Source organism: Cavia porcellus, unplaced genomic scaffold (genome assembly GCF_034190915.1).
Source record: "Cavia porcellus strain 051 isolate PalLab524CR breed Dunkin Hartley unplaced genomic scaffold, mCavPor4.1 scaffold_29, whole genome shotgun sequence".
Lineage (NCBI taxonomy): Eukaryota > Metazoa > Chordata > Mammalia > Rodentia > Caviidae > Cavia > Cavia porcellus.
In genome coordinates this window covers 9,423,698-9,436,211 of record NW_026947512.1, presented here as the reverse complement: position 1 = coordinate 9,436,211, position 12,514 = coordinate 9,423,698, and the positions used below count along the sequence as shown (strand labels likewise).

General features: G+C 38.4%; 1 protein-coding gene across 1 annotated transcript in view; it reads left to right on the top strand.

Moving 5' to 3' along the window:
• Pappa2 (pappalysin 2) overlaps positions 1 to 12,514 on the top strand; it is a 253,321-nt gene that overhangs the window by 155,597 nt on the left and 85,210 nt on the right. The window lies entirely within an intron of this gene.

Here is a 12,514-nt window from a genome sequence, read left to right as displayed (position 1 = left end):
AAGTCCTAGGAAGCAAGCGAAGAATAACTTGTGAAAGGCAGACTGGGTTTTATAGTTCTGCTCTTTTTTTTTTTTTTTTTTTTTTTTTTTTTTTTTTTTTTTTTTTGCTGAGAATAATTTTTGTGTAAAGACCTAACATCTTTACAAGGTCTTAACATCTTTTTTGCATATAAAACCACTGTCTTCAAATCAACATTGTTTTATAAACTGCCAAAAATTCTTTGCCAAAAATTCAGTGTTCCCTCTGAAATGTATATTTTTTTCACTTGTTCCCACCTGGACAGTGTAAACAGCAAGTTTACCAATTACTGCTAAGACATGTCACAAAATCACTTAGGGTTATATATGGAGATAGACAATGTATTAGCTACATGTGTTTTTTTTTTTTTTTTCCTGGACATCTGTGGTTGTCATCATCTAGAGAGATGAGAGTAACATTAGAATCAGGTAGTATAGGAAATATATTTTACTGTATTGGTGTGCCCATGATCAGGGATGAGGAACATTCCACACACAACAATCTGTACTACAATTGTGGGGGAATCTTCTGTCAGTGGTCTAATTTGGTAAGTGGAACCAAAGCTAACAAAGTTCACTCCACAGAGGGAGGGAGCTGAGATCACTTCTTCATTACTAGGTGATCAGGATTCTAATCACAAAAGCTGAAGTTCCAGGAAGAATTCCACTGCTACCATGTTTATCAGACACCCAGCCCCCCAAAAATTGGAAGCACAGAGTACTAGTGTAATATATGTTATGTATTTCTGTGGGCCAAATTAAACCGAATTTTAGTGGCTTAATATCACCAATATTATGTTACGTTGCAGTTTCTTTGGATGAGGAATCTAGATGCAGCTCAGCTGGGTGCCTCTGGCTTAGGTTTCTTATGAGGTTGCAGTCAAGCCATTGGTCACAGATGCATTTACTAAGACTTGATGGAAGTTGGAGAGTTCACTTCCATGCTTTCTTGTGTGACTATTGGCAGCTTCACAAATCCATGTGCAAGGTCACTCCCACAGGTGTTGCCAGTGGACATGCTCACAAAGGCATGGCTCAATTCCTTAACACATGGGTCTTCCCTTTATATTGAATGTCTTAGACATGGCAGTTAATGAAACAAAAGAGTAAGTGAGACAGAGAGAGTACATTGGGTACATGATACAGTGCCCAAAAAGGAAGTCAATCTTCTTATAACCACAATGTTGGAAATGACAGCCCATTAATCATCTGCCTGTTCATTAGAAATGAGTCAATAAATCCAGCCAGTACTCAAGGGAAGGGGTTTGCATAAGGACACATATTACTGGGGATCGTCTTAGAAGCTATCTACCACACATAGTAATAATAGTTCATGTTCATTATGCACCAACTATGTGCCAGGTATACCATGGTATAAGTGCCAGGTAAAGATAAGAGCAAGGGATAGAGTCTGGACACTGTACATTGGGACATTAGCTACTTCATCAACAACTTACAAATTTTATTATTGAGAAAATACCTCCAAACTAACACAAGAATGTAGGCTGATAGAATAGCATTCTTTATTACAATTACTGTTTTTCCCCCATGTATTTTCAAATTATGTCTTCTACTAGTTCTCTGGCCTTAAGCCATACAGAGTTTCTTTCAGGTCCCTGAAACATGTGTTCTTGATGAGCTTTGCACATAATGTTCCTACTTTCTTGAATGCCTTCCAGTCCTTCACTTCAACTCATGCTCCACCGGCAGGGCTCACCTTCTGTGAAGTTTTGGCAAACTGTCTCACTGTTTCCATAGTAAACAATGCATAACCCAAATTCTACCAAAGTCACTACACATTGGATGGTAACTGTTTATTTAATTCTTGTTTTTTCCTATTAAACTTTGAGCTCCCTGTAGTGGGAGTTCTGTTCAGTATCTCTCAGTACCTAGGAGAGGTTCTGGCCCATAGTAAATACCAGGAATTGTGTGTTAAAGGACTTTATCTTTAATAGCTCCTTGGAACAGAACTAAAGAATCAAATGACCAAAGTTGAAGTAGCACGCTCTTTAAACTTGAATTTCCCATCGTAGCTGTGAAGCTTCAACAAAGAAGTTGATTAATTATGGTCACTGCTGGTAGTTCTTCACTTATGTTCATGTGGCATTTGGGAAAAAACAAGTTTTATATGCATGCATGCAAACCAATGGAAATAGGATATGATTCTCCAGTTTACATAAAGTGTATCTGGAATGCATAAGCATTTCCAAACCACATGTGACTGACAGGAACCATGCAAATTGCCTTTTCTCTCCCAGCCAGAAGATCAGTATAATATAGGACAATTTTATATACAAGAAATTTAAGAGCTCTCATGTATCTTTGTCATGAATATACTTAAAATCTTAATCCTTTTGCACTTTTAAAAATAGAAGTCTTTCTGTGGCTTTATGTCAATCAGTAGTATATGTAGATGTATCATTAGTATGAAACTCTCAAATTCTGGGCATGGTGAGAGAGATTTCTGGCTACCTCCTTCTAACTCCGTATGACTTGAATTCCATTAATACTTGCATGGGCAAGGGAGAGTTGACAGATGCTTGGCAGTAGAAGATGTTACCCATTTTATGTTTAACTATTAATGATCATTGGCCTGTTCCACTTACAAGGCTACATCTTTAACCAAGCTGGTTGGTCCAAAAGTATCTCAGCTCAAAGCCAATAAACCTAAGTGTTGCTCTGTAGTGATAATCATTATCTTTGCATTGCTCAAAGTCATTTCTTCCTGCTTTTCTCCTGAAAACCAAAAATACAGGGGAAAAAATGTATCAAAACCAAAAGCCAGGTCTGGCCTCAAGTGCCTGTGAGAATGTCCTCTTGATTGCAAAAAATGTGTTTTGGAGTTGAATTAAGAAATACCACTGGAAATCAGAGCATATACTTGTTATGTTCTAAAAAATATCAACTAAGGAATGAAACCATAATTAAAGAAATGAGATCATTCTTTATTCAGTGAGCCCTTCGGCTTTTTTTAGGTGATCAATGATGTTATTAATTTAGATTGGAATTCTAGATCAAAGACGAGTTCAAGGAGAAGACCAATATTTCACTGTTGGATCACTTTCACTTAGTATGCCTACCAGGCATCCAAGCCAGAAAACCTACTAGAGAGTTGTCTATGTGATTCTGTTCTGAGACATAACCTGAGTTGGATATAATTGAGAATTGGGTCTTAAAATAGATTTTTCAGGGGTTTAGAAGAAAGAAAGAAAGTAGGAAAGATGGAAGGAAGGACTTGGAGGAAGGCAAGAAGGAAGGAAGGAGGAAAGGAAGGAAGAAAGAAATGAAGAGAAGTAGGTAAGAGGGAGGGAGGAAGGAAGGAAGGAAGAAAAGAAAAGGAAAAAGAGAGGGAAGAAGACTCTTCGCTAAGATCTCTTAAGTCTTGTTTCCTATCTATCTCTTAGTCTTGTTTCTTCTTCTGATATGTTGGCTATTCAGGTTATGGTCCCCTGCTCATGAGTCTTAGTCTTGAACAGCAAATTTTTATTCCTGTTTTTGTCCATCAGTACTCAACATAAGCTCAAGTTGTTCCTACTCTCCAACTGCTTTCCCAGCTTTGTCCACTCTAGGGAACAACCCGGTACAACCTCAAGGCAGACCTCTAACTACCCTAGAATTTTTTTTTTTTGTTAACTTTAGGGAGTAGAGATCATCTTTTGTGTCAGTGCTATGGGATTTGGAGTGCATCTGAAGAATTTAGATAATAACATGTTAATTTGCCTAAGTGAGTAGAGTAGCTTGCAGAAAATCAGGACTCTACTCTTAATCTGCTTTGGAAATTCACAGGGTCAAATCTACAAGAATTTCCTAATAGATAAAAGTTACTGATGGGCACACAGTTTCTCCTACAATGGGATTTTGTTCTTCCCATCATAGTAATAAATTGATCGTAACTCCTTTAACCCCACCTGATGGCATATTCATAGGATCCTCAATACTGAATATCTGGAAATGAAGGACATTATCTCCTTTCTAAGTCATTGGGTGATGCCCATGTTTGAAATTTCTGACCATTCATCTCTTAACAGCACGTATGATTTCTTTTCTTATGTCCTTAGGTTTCTCTCTCTACCTGTTCAATAAGAGATGAGAATGTGGTGTAAACTTTCCAAACAATTGCACTTCTTTCCATTTTTTGTTGTATTTCAAATAGTTCTTGATTTTTCTAATTTAATGTTACCTAGGTGTATAATTATTGGTGACTGCTTGGTCTTTATTGGAATTACATCTCTCGCCAATTATTTTGCCTCTATAAACAGTTTTGACTTTGAATTCTACTCTGTCTTGAATTACCATTTCCATCCCTGGTTTTTCACTTTGTTTGTATTTGTTTGATGAATATTTACCTTTCTTTTGTTTTCAACCTTTTTCACTCTTCACTGCCAATGCTCTCGGGGCAAATTGTTTCACTCCACTGTTTACAAAGACAGTTATACTGTGTCAAGCTACTCTGAGACTATAGTGAAGACTTATCTCATGAACTTTAAAATTTCTTGCATCCTTTAGAACCTATAGCATTTCTGCCTTTAAGATGTTTATCTCCCATGCCTTGACCAGTGGTTCTACAATCCCACTCACTCACCTTACCTCACTAAGACCCTTCTACTTCCTGATAGGGTACCTCACAATGAGTAAAGAGAGGGTGATGTCGATACAAATAATTGATACAGAACATTTCTCTGGCCAATCAAAAGCAGTGCTCAGTTTTCTGGTCTTTACAGATGACATGGAAGAAAGATGATTTGTTTACTGCTTTCACTTATAAAGAGAATGTGAGGAAAAGAAGAAACAACTGCTTGTCACTTTCCTTTAGTACAGTTCCATTCTTTTTTTCTTTAGAAAATAATATGAACATGCTTTGATTTTTGTTACAACAAAAAGAAAAAGAATCAAGGCTGCGGGGGCTGGGGATTTAGCTCAACGGCATAAGTGCCTGCCTTGCAAGCAGGCAGTCGTGAGTTCAATCCCTGGTACCGATAAAAAGGAAAGGAAAAAGAATCAAGGCTGCGAGCTCAATAGGACAAGCTTATTTTAGAACAAATCTAAGAGGCAGTGAAGACAGAACAGTTAACTCTTGTACAGGCTGTAAGGTCTTAGGCTCATGAGCATGGGTAGCGGTGCTGTGGAAGAAAAAAGTCACAATGAGACTTTTAGGGGGAGAGTTCCATAGCAAGAAGCTGCAGCTCTCCTCCCAGGACCATGCTTGAGGATACAAAAGGAGGTTCATGTTGTTTGTCAAGAACAGGACTGAACAATGGCTGGGAATTCTAGGTATAGCTGTGCTTACTGGGCCTTGTTAACCCATAACTACACATCTGCAGCGGGTGGAAGAGCAGAGCAGTGTAGCAGGGGCAAAGGATTTACAGTGGTCTCTACTTAGGTAGATTTTAGGTATTGAAAAGAATTTCATACTATTCTGTATTGCTTGCCTTTGAGTATTATCTTATAACATTTTTTATTGAGGCAGGATCTTGCTGTGTAGTCCAGGCTGGCCTCGAACTCACTATGTAGTGCAAGCCAGCCTCGAGCTCATGACAGTCCTTCTGCCTCAGCCTCCCAAGTCCTGGGATTGTAGGCATGCACCACACCTGGCTACTTTATAATATTTTTGTGAAATTAATTGCAAGTAATATGTATAGGGCATATGGCACCGTCTGCACTGGGTAAGAGCAGCACCATGGCAGTTCCCATACTGAAACTCCCCATTTCTATTTCTTACCATCCTCGTTGAGCAGCCCTTCTAGTTATCAATATAGTGCCTCTTTGTTCCAAATTTATCCTCAGTACCTGCACTGTAATGCCAGAGCTGGTTTTATTATTTATCCGTTGCCAATTGGCACCACACTTTCAACGACCTCTTGAAAGGAACAGGAAAGGCTGCTTTTCTCAATTGTGTGTGCCTGCTTCTCTTTTGCTGCTGTGACACGCTCTGCCAGTGTTGCTCACAACACCCAGCTTCATACACAGCAGCCACTTGAGCTCCTGAGACACTTGTGTCACTTGGCTCCCCATCATGGTCAGTCAGGGTAATGCTGCTGGATTTCATGTGTTATTAGCATTCCATATTTCACTCTCGAGCTCAGCACTGTACTCAAATTCAAAGGCACAAACAGTCTGATCCCCAAATCTCAGTTTTGTGAGTCTATCTCGAGATACCATCCCCAGTACCATTCTATGTCATTCGAGGCCCTGTAAAGTAACTAGAATAGGAAAAATTTCCTATAAACAGTTATTAGCTAGCAAGAGAAATTAACTCCCAAGAAGTAGTAGAACTCTAATACTTTTAGGATTGGAAGTATACTCAAGGAAGGAACAAATGGGGCAAAGTCTCCCTTCCAAAACTGAGAGTCACTGTTATCAGAGAGGGTAAGGCTGTAGCAGACTGATGCGGAGAAACTGGCTAAGGTGCCATGAGATAAGGCTGACAATCAAGAAATTTCCCAGGGAAATGCTGATAAAAGATCATTATAAGCCACATCTTGGGGAACTATTAGATCATGCTTGAAAAACTCTTCTTGGGGTATATGCTAATGCTTTCTGGGAGGCAACCTCCTAGGCACTAATGAAACTTGAGGGCACCCATTGGGGCCCACTGAAACATACATAGAAGCCAGCTGAGTAGCTGATGGGACTTACTAGAATGTGCAGAGGATCATCGCACTCACCCGTTGGTGAGCACTACTGGTCGTTCCAATCACCACTGCATGCAATTCTCTGTGGAAGCCAGATCAGTAAAGACAGAAGTCCTGGAATCCTTTGGCACATGCCTCTATCAATCTCTCCAGTGGTATCTACTGACAAAGACAGCATTCAGGCTAACTGGAAAAGGAAAATGGTTCCTTGATCTGGGTCTAGAATCAGACAGTAGCCAAATAAGCATGAATTTGTAACTGAGTGGCATTATATTGATAACTGGCAGAGTTGGTTTCACCAAGTAATTAAGGAAAAAAACTTTTTCTCTCTCTGCCTCTTATTCAAGATAGGATTTCATTTAAGTTTTTGGCTTTAGTACGATTATTTCTCAATACAACTTCTAAATACATTGAGCTTAAGTGGAAATGCACCTTTTCTTATTTTAATGTTTTGAGTTTATTTTAAATTCAACACAAACTTTAGAAATATCTCTAGCTTATTTAGTATGCATGTACATTCTGATTGAAGCAGGTAACAAGCAGTGGATACTCGTAAATATAAAATTGTAGTTGGTACCTAGGTCTGCCTTGAACTCTAACTTCTCAAGGCCAAGTTTCCTAATAAAAATTTAATAGGATATTGATTTTTTAAATGAATATTCAGTTCAAACTTGAGCTTTATCTTCTTTATCTGTAGCTTGCCTCTCCTCTTATCCTATGTATATACTATATATAATGCATATTGTTTATTATACATATATGTATGTATATTACATGTATATATATATATATATATATGTAATCATGCTTTGATCCACTCTCTCTGACAGAAGTGTGAGAATCCAAGAAATGAAACTATGATTTTTCAAGTCTAGTTTATGTGTGTATTAATTTTTGCTGCTGTGTAACAGTATTAGTACAAATTTAGTAACAAACCAATGCATTTATAATCTCACAGTTTTTGAGGGTTTAGACAAGCCTGTGATAGGGTGTCAGCCAGGTATAGGCTCTCATTTTAAGGTTGGTTTGGGGAGACTCCATTCATGTGGTGGTTGGCATTTGGTTCCAAGAGACTGTCAGGTGGAGGACTGAGTTTCCTGCTGGTTTTTGGGCAGAAGTTGCTCTCATTTCCTTGCCATGTTATCACTTCCACTGGGAAGCTCACATGTGGTGACTTATTTCCTCAAAACCAGGAAGAAAGAAACTGTCAGCAAAGTGACCTTATAACCTTTTGTGTTACATTCACAAGACTGCAACCTTATCACTTAGAAGAAAGGAAGTAGTCTCATCTGTACTCACATTTAGGGTTTACGCAAGGGTGTGGATTCCAGAAGGCTGGGGTTATGTCCACCATAATACATTAGCCTGGAGTAGGCAAATGTATTCATAGACCTTGGAGTTATAAGTATTTAATTGTGTGTTTCTCATCCTTTGATAGACTCACACTCTGTAGCCATGTAGTTTCAAGTTACTGGACAATGTGGGGCACAAGGAGCATATGAAGAATTAGCATGCAGGTAAAAAGAATGAGGAAAGAGTAGTGATTCTAAAAGATCTTTCCACTGCTACACTCTGGCTGTTGGTAGATAGATTATCTGAGCAACCATTGACGAGACACATAGAAATTTCCAATATTCTCTCTCTTCCCACATTATTGTTCTTTATTATCTACATCTTCCATCAGAATGTGGTATTTCTTATAAAGCCTTCAAGGACATATCAAAATTGCCCCCAGTGAATAGTTTTCATTCAGATTTGTTCTTTGGGTTATACATCCTGTGAAATTGCATAAGTGCAGAATGATATGTACCCACCATTATTGTGTCATAGAGAACATTTTTGTTGCCTTAAAATTTCTTTGTGCTCTATTTACCATCAGCACTGCCAATGTACTACTCACCACCCAACTGTCCTGGGAACCTCTGATCTTTTTTTTTATCTCTATAATTTTCCAGAATGTCATGCAGTATGGAGTATGTAGCCTTTTCCAGATTGCCCCTCTCACATGTCTTCACATGACTTGATGTCTCATTTTGCTTCATCGTTGGACAATATTTCACTGTCTGAGTGTACACCTACTGAAAGATATTTTGTTTGCTTCCACATTTTAGCAATTATGAAGTTCACGGACAGGTTTTTGTATAGCTATAAGGTTTTAACTTCTTTAGATAAATACTAGTAAGGAGTGTAATCTATAATTCATCTGGTTATAAAGTATGTTAAATTTTATGAGAAAATACGTTATTTTTAAGAGAAAACAATATTTTTAAAGAGCAGGGTCACCCCCAAACTTTTTCTTTTCTTTCTTTTAACTCTCTCCTTTTTTCTTTTATATCATATGTTATGTTTTACATGTAAGCTATCTTCCAACGTCTTATGTGTTTAGAAGGTGATTGGACCATCAGGAAGCTTTAGCTGACTTGCTAGCAGTTGAGGCCTGGTTGGAGGTTAGTCACTGGGGTGTGACCTGGTAGAGTGTGTTCTTGTCCTGGTTCCTGTCTGGTCTCCCTGCTTCTTGGCTGCCATGGATTAAACAGCTTTCCTCTGTGTCTCCTTCCACCTTGCTGTTTCTGCCTTGAAGCTAGTAGAGCATGGACTGAAATTGTGAGTTAAAATTAACCTGTCCTTCTCTAAGTTGTGTGTGCTAGGTGTTGTGCCTAGTGACAGGAAAGCAACTAAACATGAATGCCATGTCAGTGAAGGAAAAATAAGCACATATACTATACTTCAGAACAGGGCTATATGCAAGACAACAATCCTTAAGCTGACAAGTTACCTTCTGTGCTCAAAATTTCTGCTATTAGGTTTCTATCTTGAATATCAATTGTAATTAAATATTCAAATCTCGTATATTTGTTATAGAAATGTTCATATTTAAGTGCAAACTTAAGATACTTGCCTTACTTTACTAAACAAGGTATGTAAATAAAATAATTAATTTTAAAAAGCAATCAATGTATATTTGATATACATTATGTACTCATAGAGATCTAATGACTATATACATATATGTTACTTTAGTCACCTTGCTTGGCTCTGTGTGGCGTCTGATCTTCATGTCAACATTTCTTGACATAGACTCTGCAGTAATGCATAATACAGGGAGAAAAATCAACAATTGGTTACTCTCAAGTAAGTAATTCAGGGTTTATACTCTTCCAGGCTGATTCATCTCAGTTTCTTGTCCTCTTCAGATCCCTTTTTAGTAATAACTATATCTTTGTGACATGTAAGATATCTTTAGCCTTAAGAAGCACTCTTGAAAACGTGACTCTGCTGACTGAGATGATACAAGTCAAATACAGATGATGGGAGTGTCACTCCCATTGTTCATGGAAAATTCAGCAGGCATAGGATTTTGGTTGGGGCAGAGGGATGTGCTAGAAAGCAAGGAGATGTTCTCATTCATCTTTGCTGCTGTGACTATAATAGTACCCAGGAATTTCAAGGAAGAATTGGCTGGTTTCTGTTTGGAAGAAATAGATGCACAGGTGTGAAAATGTTCTTTTTGGTTGTGCTCCAGTTGCCAGAAGATGTAAATCTGGGTCATAGAATCCCTGAGCCCAAGACCAAGAGTGGGGAACGTGTTGGTATTGTATCCATGCAGCAATCAGGTTCTGAGTCTGATCCTGGTAATAGAATCATTCCATCTCTATTATCTGACATTTTGCTGCATGCTTCGTTGTTTCCTCAAACACTCACTACTGCCACTTTAGCAATCCCTATTGTGTGTCAATTATTTGGAGTTCAGATTTGAAATGCCAATATTTCCCTTCCTTTTCTGTTTGGACCGGATTCCAATAGCTTGTCAGTCCTTCTTTTTCTCTGTACAGTCTTATGTACAATGTTCAGAAGGCCTCCCTTTCGATAGCGTCCTAAAGCAAAAGGCTCCTTTCTTTAAAAACTGCACATTAAATCTTGTGCTTAATTTTTGGTCCTTTGTCTTTTATTCTTAGCTGTGGGCTCTCTTTTAATGCTCCAGGGTAATGGGGAATGTTCTCTCTTGCTGCTGGGAAGGGCAGAACTATAGAAATGAAATATGTATTATATTTCTACTCATTTGATTATCTCCTTCCCCAAAGCAGTTTAGTAAATTAACATTGAATCTGTTTTTGTTTCTGGTCAGTTTCTTTTGAGAAAGGAAAGAATTATAGCTGCTCAATTGTTCCCTAGGTTTCTTGCCCAACTTCCTCTTCCCAGAATGATTTGCCCATAAAATAAAATAGAGAGGATTCTGATTGTTCTGGTCAATGACAAATGGTCTAGTGGACAACAGGTCTTCACTGGGAGACATGGAACTATTTGTGTCTTTATGGCAGTTTTTTCCCCCCATAGAGCCATAGAGGAAGAATGAAAAGTTCATGGATGTGGTCTCATTTGGGGTTTAACTGGAAAGTGGCTAAGAGTATTCTAGAATGACTATTATTAAAATTAAAGCTTTAGTATGTCTAAGATTGCTCTTAATGGAATATCTTCTAAGAAAAAATTGGTGGAAGCTTTCAGTTCAAAATTAGAAGCAGGTACTCCTTAAGGAGCCCTAGAACTGGAGACTATTTCCAAGGAATTAGACTGATTTCCAAGAAGTGTCTTCAAAACAATGAATCCCCAGTGAACTATAACACCTGAAGTTCTACCACTAGGGATTATTTTCTTGAAGTCTTGACAATCTCAGGATCTCTTTAAAATACTAAATTATTTCATACCAGAAATAAACATGCTTCATGTCTTTATCAACTATTTCCACCAGACATATTCTCTTAGGAACCTTGATAACTCAAAAACCACATCAGGACCCTAGTGAAATGGAAGCTAGTACAGGCATCTGCAGGTTCTACAGAAAGATGAGAAGTAGAAAAAGTGGAACTGAAAACAAGGATGAATTAAAATGTCACCCACTTTCCAATTTTGCTCAGGGCTAACTCTGTCAGTACTGTCTATGTTCATGGCAGCTGGTGGAGAAAGCACAGAAAATAAAAACAAGCCATTATTCATTTCCAAAGTTATATCTATCGTTTTTCTGGTCTGCCAAGTAGACAGATGCTGTTGATGGATGTGACCATGAATTCTGGTTAGAGTGACGCTCATGTCATGGTTGGTTCTTCATGCAGCTGTATCTGAGAATTTGGAGGAAGTTTGGTAACCGTACTGGTAGCAAATGCAGTAGCAGCCCCCTGCCTCTCACTACTGGCTGCACCTACTAATCTCACCACATGATTTTAGTGTAATCTCTTTTCTTCTTTAGGCCTACATTTCTCCATAAGAAAGTATTAATATTGCCAGACTTGAGAGTGCTAGGAAAACAAAAGAACAGAATGATGTTCCAAAATCTAATGTCAACCAAGGATTGGCAAATTCTAGGAGTAATAGATTACAGGAGAAACATGAATCTTCTGTTGTAGAGTCCACAAATTTAAAAAAAAAAAAAAAAAAAAAAAAAACAGCCACTGAAGATAGTACGAGTCCCACAGGAGCCCAGCATATGTTTTAAGTTCTAATTCTGCATGTGATTTTGGAACCTATTCAAGGTGCTTGTTGTAAACTCTCAAGATCTCTATTTATGCCTCACTTTGGCACAGCCCGTGGAGAAGCCAAGCTTCTTCCTGCCACTGCTGTAGGAGTGGCATGGTCCAAAGTCATGCTCATTCAACTTCATCAGTGTTGTTTCTCACTTAGCTCCACATATTTAAACATTCTCCAGGCTGAGCTTGGGAATGTGGCTAAGAAAGTGTCACTTTCAAATTAATAGTTTAACTGGTGTCCAAAGACAAGTAGTAGGCAGGGAGGGAATCAACAGTGCAGTCATTTGGAGGCTCTAGTGACCATTCCTCATTAGGAGATGCCCCCACTGCAGACAGCTACTGCCT